At 39.0% G+C, this 21,318-nt stretch overlaps 1 protein-coding gene across 1 annotated transcript in view; it reads right to left on the bottom strand.

Annotated features, from left to right (window-relative positions):
- Positions 1-21,318, bottom strand: part of cacna1ha (calcium channel, voltage-dependent, T type, alpha 1H subunit a) — a 107,439-nt gene that overhangs the window by 62,599 nt on the left and 23,522 nt on the right. The window lies entirely within an intron of this gene.

The raw sequence follows: 21,318 nt of genomic DNA on the forward strand, positions 1-21,318 counted from the left end.
CCCGTAGGATATTTTGCATTCACAGCTAAACACTCATACAGCAATAAAACTAATGAAGATCTACAGCACATTCTGGAGTGAAATTAGTGTCAGCATATCTTGGAGGGGGAAATGTGAGTGCATGATTGTATAATAAATGGAGTGTATCATCCCCCCCTCCCAAAAATAAATAAATAAACAAATAAATAAATAAAAGAATGGGACCAGAATCACAGTTTTACTCACAAGCCTCATTACAGGAACCAAATCAAAAGGTCACAGCCTATTGGTTGTACAGTATTTCTTTCTCCACCAGAAGGCATATGCCCTGCCCTGCATGGGAGCATATGGACATCTGGACACAACCCAACCTCAGAGCATTGGACACACACGCACGCACGCACGCACGCACACACACGCACACACGCACACACACACACACACACGTAACCATTACCTCAATCATAAAAAAGACTGTCCCCCTGCTGTGATCGCTACTTTAAAGGATTTGCTAAAATGACGAGTTGCAGAGCTGCCCGAATCGTGTGTGTGTGTATGTCCAATGCTCTGAGGTTGGGTTGTGTCCACACACACGGACCCAAATACCACATAACACATTTATATTGAATTTTAAAATCATTACATTACTACTCAAAATACACCAATTTCGCAACATATGCGAACCACTAAAAAAAAGCACATTTTGCACCAGGTCTCCAGATCACACAGTCATACCTTTAAATAACACACTATTTATGGATACTCACATTTTTGTAAATATATGTATATATTCAAGAAACCTGTGTTTGATCTCTGTGCACACCCATTTGCTGTATATCCGTATAAGCCCTCCATATGAACTTGCAGCTATGCGTGCGTGTGTGTGTGTGTGTGTGTGTGTGTGTGTGTGTGTGTGTGTGTGTGTGTGTGTTTGTGCGTGTCCATGTGTGAGCTGTGAATCTTGGCAGTTTTCTCTGTGAGCTCACCTGATTCACCAGCAGGCTCTAATGACTGGGAACACGTGGGTAACTATTATATAAGCCACCTTTTTATCTTTTCTTCCATGTTGCATTAGTGCAGGAGATAATCACAGCGGAAAATTATACACCCAAACCAAATCAGTTTTGGGTATATATTTGTCATTTAACCAGTGACTTTATGGAAAAAGACTTAAAGGGAAAGAGCTTACAGTCTAATGTGGCGTTCACTGACAGAATAAAATTAGCTCACTTGTTTGGCTTGTTTGCATCTTCGAGTGAGTCAACATATGCTCTCGATGTCTCAATACATGCTCCGAGTTTGATATTTAATAGTGTATTTCATATTTAGTTAAACCTGACTGCTGGTGATTACAATCAATTTTCAGGAAAATCATTTAAAAGACTTTGGTCATCACAAACTGGCCATTTATTCAGGGAGAAAAGTAATCCGACTAAAATGGCCATAGTACTGCAGTAAGCAGAAAAGTAACCTTTTGAACATCAGCTTTTTCTGAGTCTAGAAGTGAAGCAAGCAAACTTCTCTCTAAAGCTGCACAGAGCACATATATTGAATTACTCAGCTTTGCGTTCAAGTTCATAATTTAATCAGTGGATTTTCATGATTGCATCTAATGCTAATCAAAGCATATTTACAATAGGAGACATTGTTACAGCTGTATGAGGTCACTCATGTCACTGACTTCAATCAAGAATTTGAAAAATAAAAAACATCTACATATAGATATTCTCAATATTTCTACTGGAAATGACTCATGCATAAAAACAAAATAAGAACCCTTAAGTGAATGTTGCACATAATAACTTTCAATCGGAACACAAATAAATTTTGCCTGAATGATTGTAACATTAACATTGTTTTAAAACACAAAATATCTGCTAAATGTGTAAAGTACAGACTGATTTAGATAATCCATTAACAGCTCAATGGTCATCATAATTAGAGGTACTGAACCTCACAAAAAAAACAGCAGGTTTCTGTTTTGAGGCCATGAGCAGCACAACGTAGGTCTCGGACAGGATGTGTGGTTCAGCTGACTTTTCTCACATTGTACAGTTCTGTGTAGTGCAGCTGAGTTCTATTTGGAAATCTCCCTCCTGCCAGTCTGAAAACACTGTGCAGCAAACTTCAGCAGAGGAGGAGCAAACAATCACTGCAGTCGCTCAGTTTACACGGTTACTTTGTTGTTTGATCGACAGATCAGATTGTCCTGTTTACACTGAGTGAAGTGATCAGATTAATGTTCAGGTTTATATGCATGAGTAGTACCATCTGATTCAGTCAGTGGATTATCATCAGCCATTTGTGTAATGGACTTCTAATCCCATATGCTGCTCTACAAGTAGTTGACCTGTATTGAAGATGGATTTAGTCGCGAATCAAACTTGTGTATCTTTTTTTGCTTCTTTTGAAAGAAACATTCTCAAAACAAAACAAACTTTCTCCTTGGTCAAAGGTCGAACACCATCATGAATCAGTTGTACTTTGTGTTTTGTTTTTTTTATCATAACAAGTGTTAAACACCTCCTGTGATCCAATTGGAAATGTAATCAGATTGAGCCAATCTAATCAGATAAAGGTGTTTATAACATGCAATTTTAAGATCAACCTTTGAGCGGAGTACTTATGGTCGATGGAACTGTAGTTCGTGTCTGTGTGATAAGTGGAACTGCTCATGCCTCCAACATTCTCCTCTGGTATCATGAAGACGATGCCTCAGGCCTAATGAAGCTTGTCTTAAGACACAAGACGCCACAAGGATTATTCCAGCAAAAGAACAACTTCTGAGTTGCTACAAGATATTTGTCTTTTTTTCATAAAACTTTTCTGTCAGGCTCCTTGTTCCTTCTGGGAAACTGAGAGCCTCGCTTCAGCAGTGGAGCCGGAAAACCCAAGAGAGGAAGCAAAACAGAGAGATGGAGAATAAGAGATGGATTAGAAGAAATACAGACAGGAAAACGGAGAAAGAAAGATCACAAAATACTCTGTTTGGGTTTGTTTTTTTGATATCTTTTAAAAAAATCAAGAGTACTCACTATTTCCTGACCACTCACATACGCATGCACAGTGACCACGGTTTGGCGCACTCTGCAAAATGTTCTGCCTATTGCCTCAGAGCTGTAGAATGACTCCTCTTCACTGCACTCATCCCCCAGGTTGGCCCATGCACAAACATAAACAAACAAACAGACACACCTACACACACATAGACCGCCAAAATCTGACAGATTGGTGAATGTGCTATCTCACTGCCCTCCTTCATTTGAAGGCTAAATCTGCCGCACTTAGACGCAATGACTTCCTTCCTAAGAGTCTGCTTCAAATCACCTCTATTACCATGTGCCAGACGAGGAGCGCGAGGACGAAGACACATAGAAATGCATAGAGACACAAAATGGAGATCAGAGACAGCAAAGGGCAGAAATCGAGAGGAAGAGTAATTGAATTTGTTTCCATATTTTTAGGTTGTTACCATAGGAACCGCATTTCCTTGCTGCTCATCTCTCTCTCTCTCTCTGTGCACGCACACACACAGACACAGACACAGACACAGACACAGTCTCACACACACACACACACACACACACACACAGACACAGACACAGTCTCACACACACACACACACACACACACACACACACACACACACACACACACACACACACACACACACACACACACACACACACACACACACACACACACACACACAGACACAGTCTCACACACAGACACACACACACACACACACACACACACACACACACACACACACACACACACACACACACACACACACACACACACACACACACACACACACACACACACACACACACACACACACGAAGATCAGTCTTTGAAATACAGAGTCCAAGGTTTGCTTCCTAAACTAGGGGGTGTTAGATTACAGAAAAATGTTTATAACAATCCATGGGCAGTGAAGCCCTAGGGAAACTGGAGCGTATAGCTCCTCCGGTAATTGTTATTTATTAGGTGCAATTAATGCAATTAAATAGTGTGCTCCAGTTTCTCCCGTGGCTCCACTGATTTTGATCTACAATGGCCTGTCCTCTGAGAATGCCACTTTAAAGGCTGAAGTACAAGATAGAGCTCTGTACGATCACTGCGCTTTCTTTTGTTTACAGTACAGCACAAATGTAGCTGTAAATCAATAATACATATATGTGTTCATCACCATCGTCCGATTTGCAATAGTCTTGTTCATCCAAGACCTTTCGAAGGGAATTATTATCGGTTGAAAAGAAAAAGACAAAGCGGCTCAGATTTTTTTTAAATGGGAAAAATAAAACATGAATTTTAAATGTACCTTCTAACACAAGTAAGGGAGGCAAAGTATTACCATGATTTGTAATTTCATTAAAATATTTACATTCTGCACCAATCGATCCGCTGTACCCACTTAAACCATTTTAGGGTGGTTGGCAGCTGACAGTAGGCAAAAGGCATGGCGTCACTTCATCATTTGTTTTTTAAACAGTGAGACACAAAATCATGTGCAGACACACACCTGTAGTGCTCAATAAACCATCGTGGTTTGACAAAACCTTCAGCTGGAAAATGAAACACATTTGACTACATTCAGCTCAAGATTTTGATTCTTCGCCAAGGTAGCAACAGCTGCAACTTCTCTCAAAGTCAGCCAGACATGAGTACAATCTACCTTGTTAACCCAGAGACACTGTGATCCAGCCCAGTTTGAGACAATTTCTCACTCAATAGGACAACGGCTGCACTACGTAAGCTTCTACTCAATTTTGTTTAAAGTAAAGACTTCAGGAAGTAAACAGAATATGTTCAACCTGGACACATCATGTGTAAAATGATGATCTAACGTGGAACGCACGGTGCAAAGTGCCTCGTACTGTAGCAACATTTAAAGTTCCATATGGTGGTTGAAGACTGTGAATGATTGATTTGGCTCTTAATACACAGAGTATTTTCAGACACAATGTTAAAAGTTGACTAGTCTTTATATTTCCATATTATTTTAACAATAACATTTATGGAAATACTATATGTACCTCGAAGTGAACATCATTAATTAACAGAGTGTCAACAGAGAAAAAAAAATCAGGTTTCGCACAAATAGTAAAAATATTTGACACAGGTATTCTTATGTATTAGCAAGGCTGAGTGGGTTTGACTGTCCACTGCTCTAACTTATCTAAGCAACCTCTAACACTTAACCGTGTTTAACAGAGACAGAGACGCAGAGCCAGGCACGGGTGACGGCACACCGAGCCAGGGGTCATCAACCTTTCTCCAGCAAAGCCACAAGAGAGTGAGACGGATATTTCACTATGTTTTATTATTAGCTGAGACAGCGGGAGACACAGCAGACTGGCTTTGGTGGGACTTGATCCAAAGGAAAAGGGAAGTTTCTCTGCACATCCAAGCTCTCCTCGCAGCATGAAAACAAGTCAATGTAAACAAAGAGGAGATGGAAAAGCTTGGTCCACTGCTGCTCCAAAACCTGCAGTCTGTCACATTAGCAGGTGATAACCATGACACAAAAATGTGTTAGATGTGAATTACAAATTACAGTTATGCAATTTTCTGCTTTGCTGTAGCCTGGTGCTGGATTTTGAAGAGGCGAATTGAAATGCGCTACTGTGTTATCATACACATGCAGTACAAATTGCTTTAGAATTAATGTTCAGCCCAAAGCTAAACAATAACCCCTCTCACCCAAACCAATCAGAGTTTTTAATTGGCCTCTTTAATTCAAGCACCCTTATTACTTGAGTTGCCTTTGTAGACATTTTTTCTGGATATTTGATTGCAGTGAATAAGTTGCTATATTAACTGTGTATTTCAGAACAACGTTTGCTTTACTGCACTGTTTTAAACCACTGACGTTTACGATCTTGTTTGCATGTATACATCACAAGATTTCATTTCATATCAGGCAAACCCAGTTTATCAATAGAAAAAAACATATTTCAGAATTTTAACACTGCACATTGGCCCACAGTGATCAGTAGACAACAGCATGTCATCTGTAACCATAGCAACTGCTGACAACATGGGATGCACCTGGAGCAGGTGATACAAATTGCCATAGCAACCACCTCATGTACCGAGGTTAATATTAACTAGTGTAAATATGACAGCCAGACAAACAACACTTTGCTCCTGTGCTTTTCAGGGGCTGATATTCACAATGACGACTTCCTGTGTATCAACAAATCACACACATTCCAATATCTTACACATTGACTGTACTGAAAAATGCCATAAAAAGAGAGCTTCATTGGACTAAAACAAAGAGAAAATTGTATTTTAGCTGTTTTCCATCTCAAAAATTAGTAGACATGCTTATCCCTCATATAGAGCTTGAATTACAAAGTGATTGCTATTGAGCCTCTTGTCCGGTTTCCAGAGCCACAAGGTAGTGTCGTGGCTAGCTTTCCTTCTTCAAAGGGGTATTTTTAGTTGGATTCTGTGTGGAGTTTGTCTGTTTTCCCCGTGCATACGTCAGTTTTCTCCTGGTGCTCCTGTTTATTCCCACAGAGCAAATACATGTGCTTCTCTTTGATGGCCCTGTGATAGACTGGCCCCCTGTCCAGGGTGTGACCCGTACCCGGCCTTTCACCAAATGTCAGCTCCAATAGGTCCCACCCTCCAATGACCATAAAGCAGATATAGAAAGTGGACAGCTGGGTGGATGAATTCAATAGCCGAGATCACCCAACACATGTACACAATATGTGATTTTTCCTGTTTTGTGTAACGTCTGTAATTTAGTGTCATTTAAGGGCTTTTCACTTCCAATATTACTTCTGTCATTAGAGCCATTTATGTAGAGTATGATCTCTGGAAACACATTATTGATAAGTAAGCATTATTTTCTGTCATTTTGCATCATTGGGAATTAGAAAGGATTCAGACCTGAAGAGAAAACCTTCCACTTTTGAAGGCGCTGATATATTCCCTCAAATAATGTTCAGGTTTTATCATCTGTATCTTTTCACTGTCAGCCTTTTTCCATCTGACTGTCTCTTTCTGAATCATCACCACCTAATTTATTACCTTTACAACAACTCTCCAGTCCCATTTCTTCTGTACTTTTTCCATCACTTCACCCCTCACCCCCCACCCCACTCTAACCTTCGAGCTAAACAAGGTAGCTGGCGTTTCCTCCTCTGGGAAAGGAGTGCAGTGAAGCTTCAGTACAGCAAATAGAAAGTGACAATACATTCATTACTTATGCCCACACTCTTACTTCCTTTCACTCCTTCTAGCACAGGCAAACACACACTTGTCATTCCATAATTTCAGATGCCATTACATCAGTTTATTCTAACCATATATAGTGGTTTGTCATAACATTGGGGTCAACTTAAACCTAACATTAACCTGATATTGAACCCATTACTCTACATTACCAATATATTTTGTTACCAGATGGGAACCAGAGACTTGCAGTGTGTCAGTGTACTCAGATGTGTGTTCCCACAACACAAACACAAACAGTCCCTCTATGGTAGAAGGAAAAGAGCAGACAGATTTAAAAGTCAGTATGAGTGTTAACTGGAACTGTATCTTATATAACTGTATTGTATAGATACTTTAAATTCATATTTTAAATAGATTCAGTAACGATATTTATGAAAATAGTTTTAGAAATGCACCTGTGCTTCATCTCCCTTCTATCCATTCTATCACATGAAGGTAAACATTGTACAAACCCTCCTCGTTAGTGTGCATATCAAACATGCAAACGTACACAAGAAAGATGATATTGATAGATATAGAACATATAATGTATGTGAAATGTAAATGTGAGTTTGGTTTGTTTGCAAGATGATGTCTTGCAGGATAAAACTGCTGCCGTGGTTTGTGTGACTGTATATTATTTCATGCTGCGATATGTGACATCTGTTGTAGCTGCAAGGAGATACAGTATATGTGCATTTTGTTTGTTGTATTTTCATAGATTTGTTGTGGTTTCAACTCGCATGTTGTTCAGATATAAAAAAAAATTTTAATCCATATTTAATATCTAAGCCCAGGACATGGGTCTATATAGGATGCAAGTATTGGTTTTAATCTCTGTCCCTTTGCAAGTCTGAACTTACTAAAAAATGTTATTGATTAACAGTTAAACCATCATTGCGCTACCTTGGATATTAAAATGCACAGAATGAAGGCTGCTGCTGGTGGTGCCAGAATCACTCGAAGAAACTGAAAGGATAACACTGCCCATCACAACTCATGTCAGGTATACCTCCACTTTGTTAAAGGTAAATGCTTCAGGAAGGTAATAGAATATGTTGAGTCTGACAGACACTGTGCTGGGATGCAACAGGAGAACCTCCGAAGTAGTGCACGGCAAATCTTATATGGTTCTTGAATATTGTGATTAAATGCTACAAACCAAATTCAATACACACAACAATGTTGAGGACAACTATAAATTATGCAAAATTTTTACTTTCAGAGCTAATCTCACGAGAAGCATCCCTTGTGTCTCTGGTGTAGATTTGATATTAAAAATTCAATAACTCTTGCACTTCAAAAACCCCAACTGGACAAGAACCTTTTTAACAATATTATTCATACTGTTCATACTGTAGCCTTCAACCCCAGAGTGAGTGTTTCCTTTTGTGGTTACTCACTGATTCAAAGTATTTTCTGTTCAATCCTGTATTACGCAACAACAGACTGGTCCTCTGTAAGAGTGCTTTTGACTGACAGAGCTATTTGCATAACAGAATACATGCAAATGGATTCTAAAAGCAAAGCAATCTTCCCCTAAATCAAAAGCCCAAGAAATAGCTTTTCCCTCAATTCAGCTGCAAGTAGGAAATGACCCAGCGACTGACGGTGTGAAATATGTTTTGTTCTTTATTATGCTTGTGATGTTCTACTACACAAAGCAGAGGAAAGTGCCGTGACTTTGAATTTCTTTTATCAATACAAGCAATATAATGTAAAATACACAGCCGACCGCTTAGCTGCTGAGACAACAGACTGCACTGTTGCACAAAATCTGTCTCGCCCCCGCGAAAGTGCACCGACAGTTTGTTTAGTGTGTTTCTGAGAGTCGCTGCATGCATGTCTGCATCAGTTTCTGTGTGCCGGAACCAACACACAGACATCTTATCTTGACTAAGCGCCAGGTAAATGTCATTGATTCCGTAGCTTGCTGCGTCTCAAGTTGCGGTTTCCATAGAAACAGATAAAGTATGTACAGTAGCCTCTGTATCAGTGTGAATGAGCCATACCATAATGCTCCAACTGGTGTGGGTGGACAAGCACCAACTGCAGGAGTCTTTTCACAGGGGGAGCACAGAGCTCTGTCTGCATAGTGTCTGCAAAAGATGGCAGGAACACCTTTTTTTTCTTCCAAAGAAAGATGGAAAGGGAAAATGGACAACATACATCAAATACATCAACTGAAGCCCGAGGTCTTATAGTCTGAATATTAACTATGTATTATTGACAGTCGTATGGGAGAAGAGATGTGCAGTGTTGTCCAACAGCACTGCCATGTTGGAGAAGACACTGAACAGTTATTGTAGCCCTCATGTTGTGTTTGAGTTTCACGTTGAAAGAAAATTGTTCAGACAACTGCAGACAGATCCCATATGCCCATTCACTGACTTGGCATCATATGTTACCACTGCATTCTCATGGAGGTGTAAGGCAACAAAAATAGGAAGCTTCAGTCAAAAGCACCTGCAGTGTTTGGACAGCCAAAATTGCACAAAAGCAATTCACCAAACAGAAAATGTATTACTCATTCTGAATACAAATATTCATGGATAATTTTCCCAAGATTTGTTAATAGAAATAAACAAGATTAAAGACAATTCAGGCATAAGCCTCCCAGTGTGATTTTTGCAATCCAGCGAGTTTATAACATGCTGCAGTGTGCAGTGTGCATTGTTTGGTTGTGAGCAATAGATAAAGTGTAACAAACATAAATGACAATAGGCAAAAATAACAACCATTAAGTCTGCCATACATGACACCATATCAATTGAGAGAAACAGCTCAACAAGACTTAAAAGTATTCCTGTATTTTCAAGCAAGTAAAACTAATTTTACCTCCATGGCTATGTCTACACCATTGCATTGGAGTAGCACCAGCGTTGCAATTACTGTTGCATCAGTGTATGCTGCATTTCTATTTGAAGGCAAGTAGCTGGAAGATGTAGCAGCAGTCACACCGAGATATGTTGAGTTGAATTAAATAACTCCATTTGGTCATCTCTTGCAAAGCATAGAATAACATTGGGAATAAATTAATAAATGTATTGCTGGGAATAAACTGATCTTTATCACAGTCAAATTAAGACACTTTTCTCTTTGAAAACCCATTGAAAAGACATTGGTAGACATACATTAATCCATCATTATTGTCAATAAATAAAGGATCCATTTTCTCCAAAGAAACTCTGATGAGAGCATGGGTATAATTCAAGATGAAAAAAGTTACCTGAATATCCTGCTTGGTGATCATGAAGAAGTCTAATTTGTTTTGCACACATTTAGCTCAAGTTTGAAATAACACCAACTAAAATATGAGCAGACTATAGCTCAGAAATTCCTACATTGCCCGATTGAATTTGTATTATTCATGTGTTTTGAAACCTAAAAAGAGCCTCGCGCTAACCATAAATTCCTTCATGCTCTTTTGACTGCATGATGACAGGTAAACATTCACAAAACTGGTTACTTGTGAGTCCACATGACTCCTGTTTAAAACTCTCTCTTCCTTGTTGCTTGGCAGCGTAAATTCAAATAAATCAGCTCCAAAATGTGACCAAGTAAACTTTGCCTGCCTAAATTTAGATAAAGAAAACACCATGTCAGTGCAAAGCACTGGCTACCTCACAGTTCACCCCAAACTGTTTTCCTGCTCTTCCAAACAGAGCTATTACACGGGTGACAACAGAGAGATTTATGTAGACCGGCACACTGCAGGATGTTTCAGCCCCGGGGAAACTAATTGACCATAAAAGCTCCCCTTGACTAAGGTTACGCTGACCAGAGGCTGAGTCCAGAACGTGTGGGCAGATGTGACTTTTCCAAATACTTATTCGCTCCTTCACCATCCCGATGTTTACCGACTCACACACCTTCTGTTTATCTTATCAGTCCTCACTGCTCCCCGCCAGTGCTCAGCTCAGGCTTTAAAACTTTTCACCACACACTTCATCTTCCTTGTTATGTGACAGCAATATTAGACGAGGCCCACTTACTATTTAATCGACCAAATTCAAGCCTTAACTCTTAATCATTTAACTGTTGACAATAATATTAAGCAAACTTTTCACTACTGTTATTTTAATTTGGAATACTTACTTATGTATGAGTTGGTACTTGAGATTAAACATAAATCCATTTGATGCATAACTGCATCAGGGCACCTTGTGAAATCAGTTTCTATTTTTTTTTTCTTTTACATGCAAAATGCCTTTAAATCCTTATTGATCCAACTGAGGTGAATCACAAATGGGCACATTTAAAAGCACAGGTTAAAACATAATATTTGTATTCAGAAATGTTTAAGTTGGTTTCACTTTAGTCAAGTTATCCCCAAAACCTGTGTGGCCCAACACAAGGCCACTTTAACTTAAACCCAGTGCATTCTTGAATGACCTTGTAGGTAGATCACATTGTAGGTAGATCCCATTAACCATGGAAAACCTTCCCACATCTCTCTCCCTGTTGAGACAGGACGACATCAACATACTTTGCAGATGATATGGACATACAATTAAACAACATAATAAACTGTGTTAAAGCCTTAACTATTGCCCTGGCAGCAAATGAGCACAACTAATATAAAGCATGGTACCTTAGTGGCACATAACAGTCAACATGTTTATAAATAGATGTTCATGTTTCTTACTGATGGAACATTTTAGTTTTTTTGTTTATTTCGGCTTACATTTCTTTCTCAGGGTACTCCATTTTGATAGTAAAACAAACAAAAAAAGATGCTCTTGAGATTAATTGATGATTCTGAATTTTCCTCCCGATTTGAATGCAAGCGTGTGACTGTCTCCGTTTTAAATCAAAAGAAAAGACATCTGGGCTCTGGAAGGGGAAATACCTCCTACATCCAATGTGGATGCAAACACTTCCAGGATTAAAGAACCAACTCAATACAAAATCTATATAACCACTGCTATCTCTTTTTACATGTTTTTTTATTCTTTTAACCCCTTCCTTGCCTCTTTGTACGTATCCTTTCTTTCACTCAGCTCTCCTGCAGCTCTCCTCTCTATGGTCTCCCTTTTTTATCCATCCTTATCTCCCTCGTCCTGTCTGGGAGCTGTCACATGCTTGAGGAAACCCAACAGGACACTACGGCCCGACTTGACAGCCTCCTGCTGTACATGTGTGTACGTGCATAAGTGTTTGAGCACAGTGTGTGTGTGTGTGTGTGCATGGAGAGATTATTGGCGGTGTGTACAGTGGAGCATGTCAGTACACAGCCATTCCACTCCAACCACAGGCGGGATGGTTCGTTTTTTGTGATTTTCATCGGTCATATGGGATTTAGAACAGAGTGTAAACAGAAACATTCCGTGTGTGTGTGTGTGTGTGTGTGTGTGTGTGTGTGTGTGTGTGTGTGTGTGTGTGTGTGTGTGTGTGTGTGTGTGTGTGTGTGTGTGTGTGTGTGTGTGTGTGTGTGTGTGTGTGTGTGTACATTCTCAGAATGTGTGTGTAGAGAGTTTACCATATTGGTTTGATCACAGTTTTTACAAATAGAGCTTAAAAACAACTTTGATCCACTTGAATACAACAGGATTAGCCTAAAGCCTTCATGGACACATATACTTGCTTGTTATCTCACACACGCGTACACACACACACACACACACACACACACACACACACACACACACACACACACACACACACACACACACACACACACACACACACACACACACACACACACACACACACACACACACACACACACACACACAGAGTGAACAACGGAAGTACTAATTATCCCTATAATTAGTCTCTTAGATTTAACTTGTGTGGAATCAGTCTTCCATACAGAGGATCACAAGTGTTTTTAATGCACTGCACACTTTGGGGGAAAACAAAAAACAAAAAAAGAAACACAGAAAGCTCATCATGTCATCACACAGCTAATTCAGCTGCATTCTGTAAGATCATCTCCAGGCTTGAGGCACTTTCTCTCGTAAAGCTGAAACATGAATCCATTTTTCATAGCTCCCAAACTCTGACCCCAATTTTTTGTTTTCATGTTTTTGAGAGCTGCGGATTCCTTCGTGACAAGTGCAAAATGTCCAATGGACTAGAAACCTGGCCTTTGATGGATGGTGTAACCCGTCATTTGCCAACACTATGTTGAATTAAGCAGGTAAAGAAGTTGGATTGAGGGGATAATGACCAATACATATGACGTGAACTACTCAAACCTCATATAAATCTTTTGTTGCATAGAAATGTTGTGCTGGCCAATTGGAACAAGACCTCCTCCTAAAGGTTTCCAAGAAAAGTCATGAGATTCAACTGAAAACAATTCAGTGGACCAATTGCAAGATGCCACTCCACTGCATTTTAATTTACAGGGTGTCTGCAAAAGAGGAAAGTCCTACCACTATTTTGACACTTACATTCCAACTGAACTTTTTTAGGTTGTAATTTTCCAATCGCAAGGTTAGTGGTTTCCTTTGTCCACAGGCTTAAACTGTCCTTTCGAAGACACTAAACTCCAGGGTTCAGCCAATAATGGGCAGGAATCTCACTTGGAAGATGTTGGAATAGGGTTTCCAGTGTGTTCATGGTTAGGAATCACACCATCATATTATAAATAAAATGGAAGATACTCCTTAGTCAATACACATACACATATTGGAGATATTCAGCTCATATTTTGGCCAAATCAGTAGTTATCTTTGCATTATACGCGACCACTAATGCTAAGAACATGTATCTGTCAGTGATTGAGTTGTTGAGTCTGACTATGGAAGGGAAGCCCTTAAGGGAGGAGATAGGGTGATTAATGTCTGCCTGGTACCAGCTCCTGCCATCCACAAAAGATAGCGGTTATTATGGCCTGCACTCTCAGCTGATTAACTCTATTTACAATCATCTAAAGGTGACAGGCATGTGTTCCATCTGCAGTATCCAGTTTAAATGGTGCATATTGTCAGAATGTAATCAAGCATCCCACATATATCCACTGTGGTTGCCTCACAAGTTCTTGCTTCAGCAGCTCCAGGCTGTGCAACTAAACATAGGGACAACTTGACACATTAAACTGAAGTAAAATATTTCATATGCATATTTCAAAGCAAATTATGTAATTTTGTAAAAAATTAAATTGAACAATATTTAAATATATAATATAATAATGTAGCAATATATTTAATATGAGATACAGATTTGAGTAAATGTGTGGTCTGCGCCTGCAGTGCCATCATAAGAAATGGATGGACGAAGCATGAACAGCAAAGAATAAAATCATAGGAAAGATGAATTGTGATTAATCACAAACAAAAATCTGATGGAAAAGAAAGTGTATCAATTATTTCCTTCTTCTTCGTGTTCCCTCTTTCTGTCTGTAGTCCTGTATCTTTTTTTTTTTCTCTCCCTCCACTTTTCCCATCTTACTTCTCTCCTCCCAGTGAAACTAAAGGTCAGGCCTGTCTCGGCCTTGAAGATAAATCAGCTCCCATCACATCACAGTGTGTGCATCTCCATGCTAAACCAGAGCACACACAAGCATACAGATACACATACACATATGTAAATATTTCCACGGAACCCCTGATGGCAAAGGCAAACACTGCAGAGTAGCATAAAAACAAGAAACACTGCACTGAGCATGATGAAGAGAGTCATTTGTTGGAGCTCCATTGACTTACGTGTTCAAAGGTTCACACACTCATATGAGCGCAAAGTTGGTCGTATAAAGCACAAGCACTACAAAGAGTTTTCATATCACATTTATCTTCTCTGTCATGGAACTTATTGCTGAATATACTTAATAGCAATTTTTATTTGCTTGCCCTCTTTCTCTCTCTTGTGTCATTTTTTTTTCCACTTCAGGAGACCAAACATGCTTTATAAGATCTGTCATATTCACCCATTCACACACACTCATACCAGTGCTGATGGCTGTCATGCAAGAAGCTTACAAACTGTTGGAAGCAACTTTAGGGTCAGAATCTTGCTCAAAGACACATTGGTACTTGGATAGTGCATGATGAGGGGCTGAAACCACCAACTTTTTCATATATATATATATATATATATATATATATATATATATATATATATATATATATATATATATATATATATATATATATATATATATAAAAATATATATATACATTTTTTGGGATTAAAAGGATATTCCTTTTTTGCATACAAACTGCCTCACAAACAATTCACTCTGCATTTGCACTGCTCTGACTCTGTGCCACAAAATCACACCCAGACATGTCCACTCTTCACATCTATGGAGGATGTATTAATCTATCAATATGTCTGTTTTTGTACTGTTCCTCAAAGAAATGTTTAGCGTACATTCAAAGTGACTGCTGTGTGTGACTTTATCTCCAAGTGACTGCCCTGCACCAGCCCCTAACCCGTGTACCAAAGTGCAAGTGCTGCATTTTAGAGGAGGAAAAAAAAGAAAAGCTTCAATGGGATGGATGGGATGGCAGAGTGCACCGTATTTATAACTGTCACTTCTGTGTCAGTGTGTAATAAAGGTGCCAAAGACCTCAGAGCTCACATATAAATGGAAAAACAAGGGAAAACTCCTTGGCATATAGATATTTGTTATTGTTTAAACTAGAGTCTTTGTGGCTGGTGCCGTTTCAAGGATTTTTAAATAGAGATTTGCTACATAGAACAGTATTTCATATTACTTATTTGTCCAGTAAGGACTGAGAAGATATCTATCAGAGTTTAGTTTCTTGACATAGTGTGACTCCAGACAGGTTGATTTTGTAGCACAAACACAACACAATCAGTAAAATGTTGAGCAGGCACTTGTATGGAGGACAGATGCTTGTTTGTAAAAGCATCTATAAAAGCACATTTTTAATATTAACTATTTTTACAATAAACAATATGCACGATTTGAACGTATGTCCTTGAGAGAGAAAAAAAAGGACACATTTCATACACGAAATCCTCTGATGCACAGAAATAACACCACAGCAACTTTGAGATAGGAAGCTCAACTCGATGAGTCAAGGCCATCAGTTTGGCCCATAACTTCAAAAGTTTTGATTTTGTGTTGCCACTAGTGCCGAACTTAACACACTTGGCAGTATTCCTGCATTTTACTGCTCTTCCCATAAAGAGCAAACGCATTAGAGGAGGTTAAAGAGACTGAAGAGGAGTGGTTAGTATGAGAAGATGTAAAGGAAGACAGAGAAAGAAAGATGAGCTAAGATTTACTGTCATTTTGATGGAATAATAGAAGGCAGCATGTTATCCTCCCTGAGTTACTGAGCACTAATAGAACCAGATAAGGGTTGCTGCTTCCACACCACATTAACAACTGAGTGCATCTGTGTGCATGTGAGTTTATGTGTATTATCTCCACGTGCTGGCCTTGGGCATGTTTTTTTTATGGTCAGAAAGAGATGAGGCACAGTCTGATACTCTCTCCTGACGGTGCTCATTCAACCTTTAAAGCCCATTACTTCTCCAATCTCCTTCTCAATGTCTCTTGCTCATCCTCCATACACAACCTCAGCTCAACTTCTTAATGTAATTAACCTGACTTCACTTCCTCTGTATTCATTCGGGATGCCTACTCTATGTCTTTGCATCATTCCATTCCCACTCCTTCAAGTAGATTTATGAAATCAATCTGCAAATGGAAAACGTTTACAGTGTTTGCGTTTGAATATTTATATACAGGTTAATAAAATGAACTATTTTGTAAACTGTAAGAATACCATATTGTGGGCCTATAAACGCTATAATGCTCATATCCTCAGCCACATTTTCATGCTACTCAAATTAGTAAACGTCAGCGTGATATCAGTATATTATAGTTCTGTTATTTCTTAGCTATAGCTATCTGAACTCTATGATATGTTTATCTCAAAGACTAGTTTTACAGCTAAATTCAGACACTGAGGCACAATAATCTACTTTTGGAAACAGTTGAAAATGCTTTGTGTTAATGGAACACAAGATGCCACAGCAAAATTCTTGTTGGTTACTTTTACTGGATAACAGGAGTATTTTGTTTAGTGACACTTCCAAAAGATAAAAATCATACAACTACCTATATACACCAGTTTTAATGGTAAAAACATTCAAATCTGGCTCTTGCAAAACTTAGAAAAGGTCATTATATTAAAAAGAATTCAGAGAATGAAAACGCATGCTGGTGATTTCCCATCAATTCCAATTAAACCAAAGAATTACATTTGGTTCTGACAAAAAAAAAACTCTATAAGATAAAAATGCAATTATACAAAGTGTATTAAAGCCATTTTATCTGGGTGGGTGAGCTGACTGGCTGAATGGACAGAACACTTTTTTTTATTATTAAAAGGCCAATTATCAGCCAAGATAATGTACCAGTAGGTGTTCACAGATAGTAGCACCAAGGGCCAAATTTACAACCTATGCTGACAGTATTTCAATTTGAACTGACAGATTTAAAGGCCAGCTGGGAGACTCTTAAATGAATCTACAAATATTGGCTTATACTGGACTCTCTATAATACATCTGGTCTTTTCCATCATGCTCTTTATTCTACACTCCTTCTCATTTCTGTTAAAAATCCTACTCCTTCATATGGTAGTCATCTGCCTTAGATGAAAGGAAGTGAGGAAGGGAGGAAGGCCACCAACAGTTGACACCAGCAAGTAGCAGCTATATGCTTAAAGGCAAAGTGAGTCGGCATGAAATTACTGCGAGTTAACATAACCTTCCTTACTGTCATATATCAGTGTGTTTGTGTGGCAGAGCCCATTTACAGAGACCCTCCATTATCCCTAATGAGAGGGCTTGCAAGAGGGCTGTCACTCCATTAACCTCATCAGCATCTTGTCTCACTGCCACACAGAAACACACATCAATACACACGCATGAAGCCTGGGACAGATGATCACATGTATGTGCACACAGACTTGCATTCATATAAACAATTATCTGTGGTGAACTCACATCTGTGCTTCACAATGCTGAGCTTTTTGACAAGAGGTCACAAGACTGATAGTCAAACAAACACTAACACACACTTTGTGCTTTTATGTCTTTATACATTGCAAAGACCTACGAAATCCTAACCTCTGTCCCAATCTCAACAAATAAACAACTTTAGGATATTTTTACATCGGCTGTTGAGGATATGTGATTTCGGTCACCACAAGTAAGTCCCCAGAATGTGTTTGCGCATTCTAATCCCCACAACAGAAGCAAAAATCCATCTGTCTACCTCACTTCTCATTTCTGGCAGACTCACCATTGCGTTCGAGGCCCATGCATGTTTCTCCCATGTGCCTACTTGAGAGTGGTTAATGACCTCTTGCTGTCCACCTGTGGGACCAAGGGAATCCACCACATTGGTTATAACAGATCAAAGGCAGCCAGTTCCAACGGGAAAAAAGAAAACCTCAGTAGTAGCCCTCACTTGCTGCATTTCAGTTTTTGTGTTTTCCCTTCCTGATTTTCAGACCCCATTTATATGACCTTTCCAGTGAAAATGCATTGTTTTTTGATCCAGAAAAGTTTTGTGTTTACACGGCAACGTTTTGAAAACTTTGTCCAGTTACACAGCAATTTCAGAAATGCTGAAAACAATGTTTACATGCCAGGCCATGAGTTGTTGCTGATGTTTGCTTTTGTCAGGAAACCACAAGCACACACATGCAAACAGAAAATAATACACTGTAAACATTGACAATGTTGAGTACATTGACATTTATATACTACATTTATATGGACAGACAATGAAGTTGGATGGCTATTGCGGGTGACTCGCAACTATAAAACTATCCACTATGGAGGCCGTCATATTTGTTGTTTTCCATCTATTTGGGCATGTACAGTACATGTACAGTATTTTGAAATAGCTCTATGTTGGAAGCTGTTTTCAAAAGGTTGTGTTCTCAGTGGCTCCAAACACCGTTGTCATGTAGACAGACCCCCAAAACGCAATGAAAGGTTTTTGTTTTCTCTTAAAAACGTTAGTCTCGACTGCTTCCTAAAATTATTAAAACTTTACTAAAAAAATGGTATCATAGATTAATGTATTATTTTTATAAATCATGATGTGTTTTCTCCTCATATGCGGATCTGTGCCTGTCTTTGATCATTTAATAATAGGACTTAACAAAGCCATGAATTCATCGATTTGTCTCACAGGGATTGCAGTTTTTGTCTCGACTGTCACACCAGTCCCCGCCAGTATTGAAAACCAAGGGCAACCTCTCACTTGTAAATAGCAATTTTAACTCACAAAATTGCAAAAAAACATTTTGCAATTCCCCCTTAACAAGTCATGATATGGAAAATCCAGATCCGCATTGAGTGAAATCTGTGTGCTCTTCATGTCTGAACCAAAAACATCCAAAACTATGACACGGCCTGGCACACCACCTGGATTATGATTCAAACCAACATTTTGCGAGTTAAAAGAAGTTTTGACTTCACACCTATGGATCATTGGGGTTAAGATGTTGACGCTAGCCAAAAATGTTTCGCTTGATAGATTGATGACACTTGAGCATCACTGTTCAGAAACCAAGAGAAAAAGAGGAGGATGGGAAGTGACAGTACCCTGAAGACACACATTCACATGACATGTCAATTTTGAGTGACATTCATGACTCACACTTCGTATCTATGAACTAAAGCGCACTCAATCTTCTACAAAACCTTGCTCCTCGGTAAAATCAACAATAGAGTCCTCAATTGGACATAAATGGACGCAAACACATACAAAAATATCTTAAGCTGCTCTGCACCTGCCTTTTCCTCAATTTGAACTGTGATCAAGCATACAGATATAAGCCCTGTGTCATCATAACAAATGATTTTAGTCCTGCAGCACTCACCACACAGAGCAGACGACCAGTGGAAACAAAGCGAAGACCTATTTCTGAGTTTTATTTTGTAAGACTGTAATACTTCTGTGTTACATGCTCCACCTTGCTATCTAAATATTCTTCACTGCTGTGTCATTCTTTAGAGAAAGTGATTTGAGGAGAAATAGGGTATTTATGCAGTTATCCATCTTTACTATAGTTTGTCAAGTCTGGCCCCGCCCAATTTATATTTCTTTTTTCCACAATCTGTCCTCTAATCTCCCATTTGCTACAATGAATGTGGTTTGTATCATTAGTGTTGCATTAGCTGCTTGTATTTTTATGTTTCTGCATGACTGGGACAAGATTGTGTAGAAGGTCCATGTGGTCGATTGCTGAGGTGATTTAGAAAGACTCTACAAGTATACAGTTTAGCCCGTTTCGTTTGATCAACTGATGATTACATTTGGCAACAGTCATTCATGGGTCAGAGAGATTGTTCATTGTTTTAAGGCCATATGGAGCGCTGCCTTGGGGATCCAGACACGCAGTGAGGCTACAGTGCTTGTTAAAAACAGAAACCCCTGGTGTCCTAACACACAACGAAAAACACTTTCCACATGTGTTGGCGCATCCCAGCTGAGACACACTAACAGTTATTTTTAAAACTGTGAATTTCTAGTTGCTGTGTGCAGTTGAAGCCACAAAGCGAAACATCTTTTGGTTTTGTGCTCCATTGCAGTCAGTCGCCCGTGTGGGAAACTCACTTCATCCCCTCAAACTTGTGCCCTCTTTCTTCTCGACTTGTTTCCTTCCTTTTATCCTTTGCGTCTTTTTAAGTCCTTTCACTTTTCTGTCATTCTTCTGCTTGACTTCCACTGCTTCTCTTTCCTTTTACTGCCTTTTGACTTCTTCTGACTTTTTTATTTTTATTTCTTCCTCTGTGTTTCTTACCTCCTCTTTCATTCTTCTTTCTCCTCTTTGAGCATGCGTTCTTTACTCTGGAGTGTTGACATGTTTGAAGCTTTTCTGTCTGTCTGGTTTTCTTATTCTCCTTTTCCACAAATTTGGTTTTCTCCATACAAGAGCCATGATCACATGGGAGTTGCTCCTCCAGTTATTATCGACTCACTTAACCACCACAATAAAAACATGATGTTAACTTGAAAATTTAGATTTAATGGTTCATTGTATTTTGAAGATAAACATATTGTTATGTAATCCTAGTCCATTTTCTCCTTTTGGGACATATTGCTGCTTCAACCACTTTACTGAAAACATTTCCTTGGGAAGACG

The sequence above is a fragment of the Blennius ocellaris genome (genome assembly GCF_963422515.1).
Source record: "Blennius ocellaris genome assembly, chromosome: 16".
In the NCBI taxonomy this organism is placed as follows: Eukaryota; Metazoa; Chordata; class Actinopteri; order Blenniiformes; family Blenniidae; genus Blennius; species Blennius ocellaris.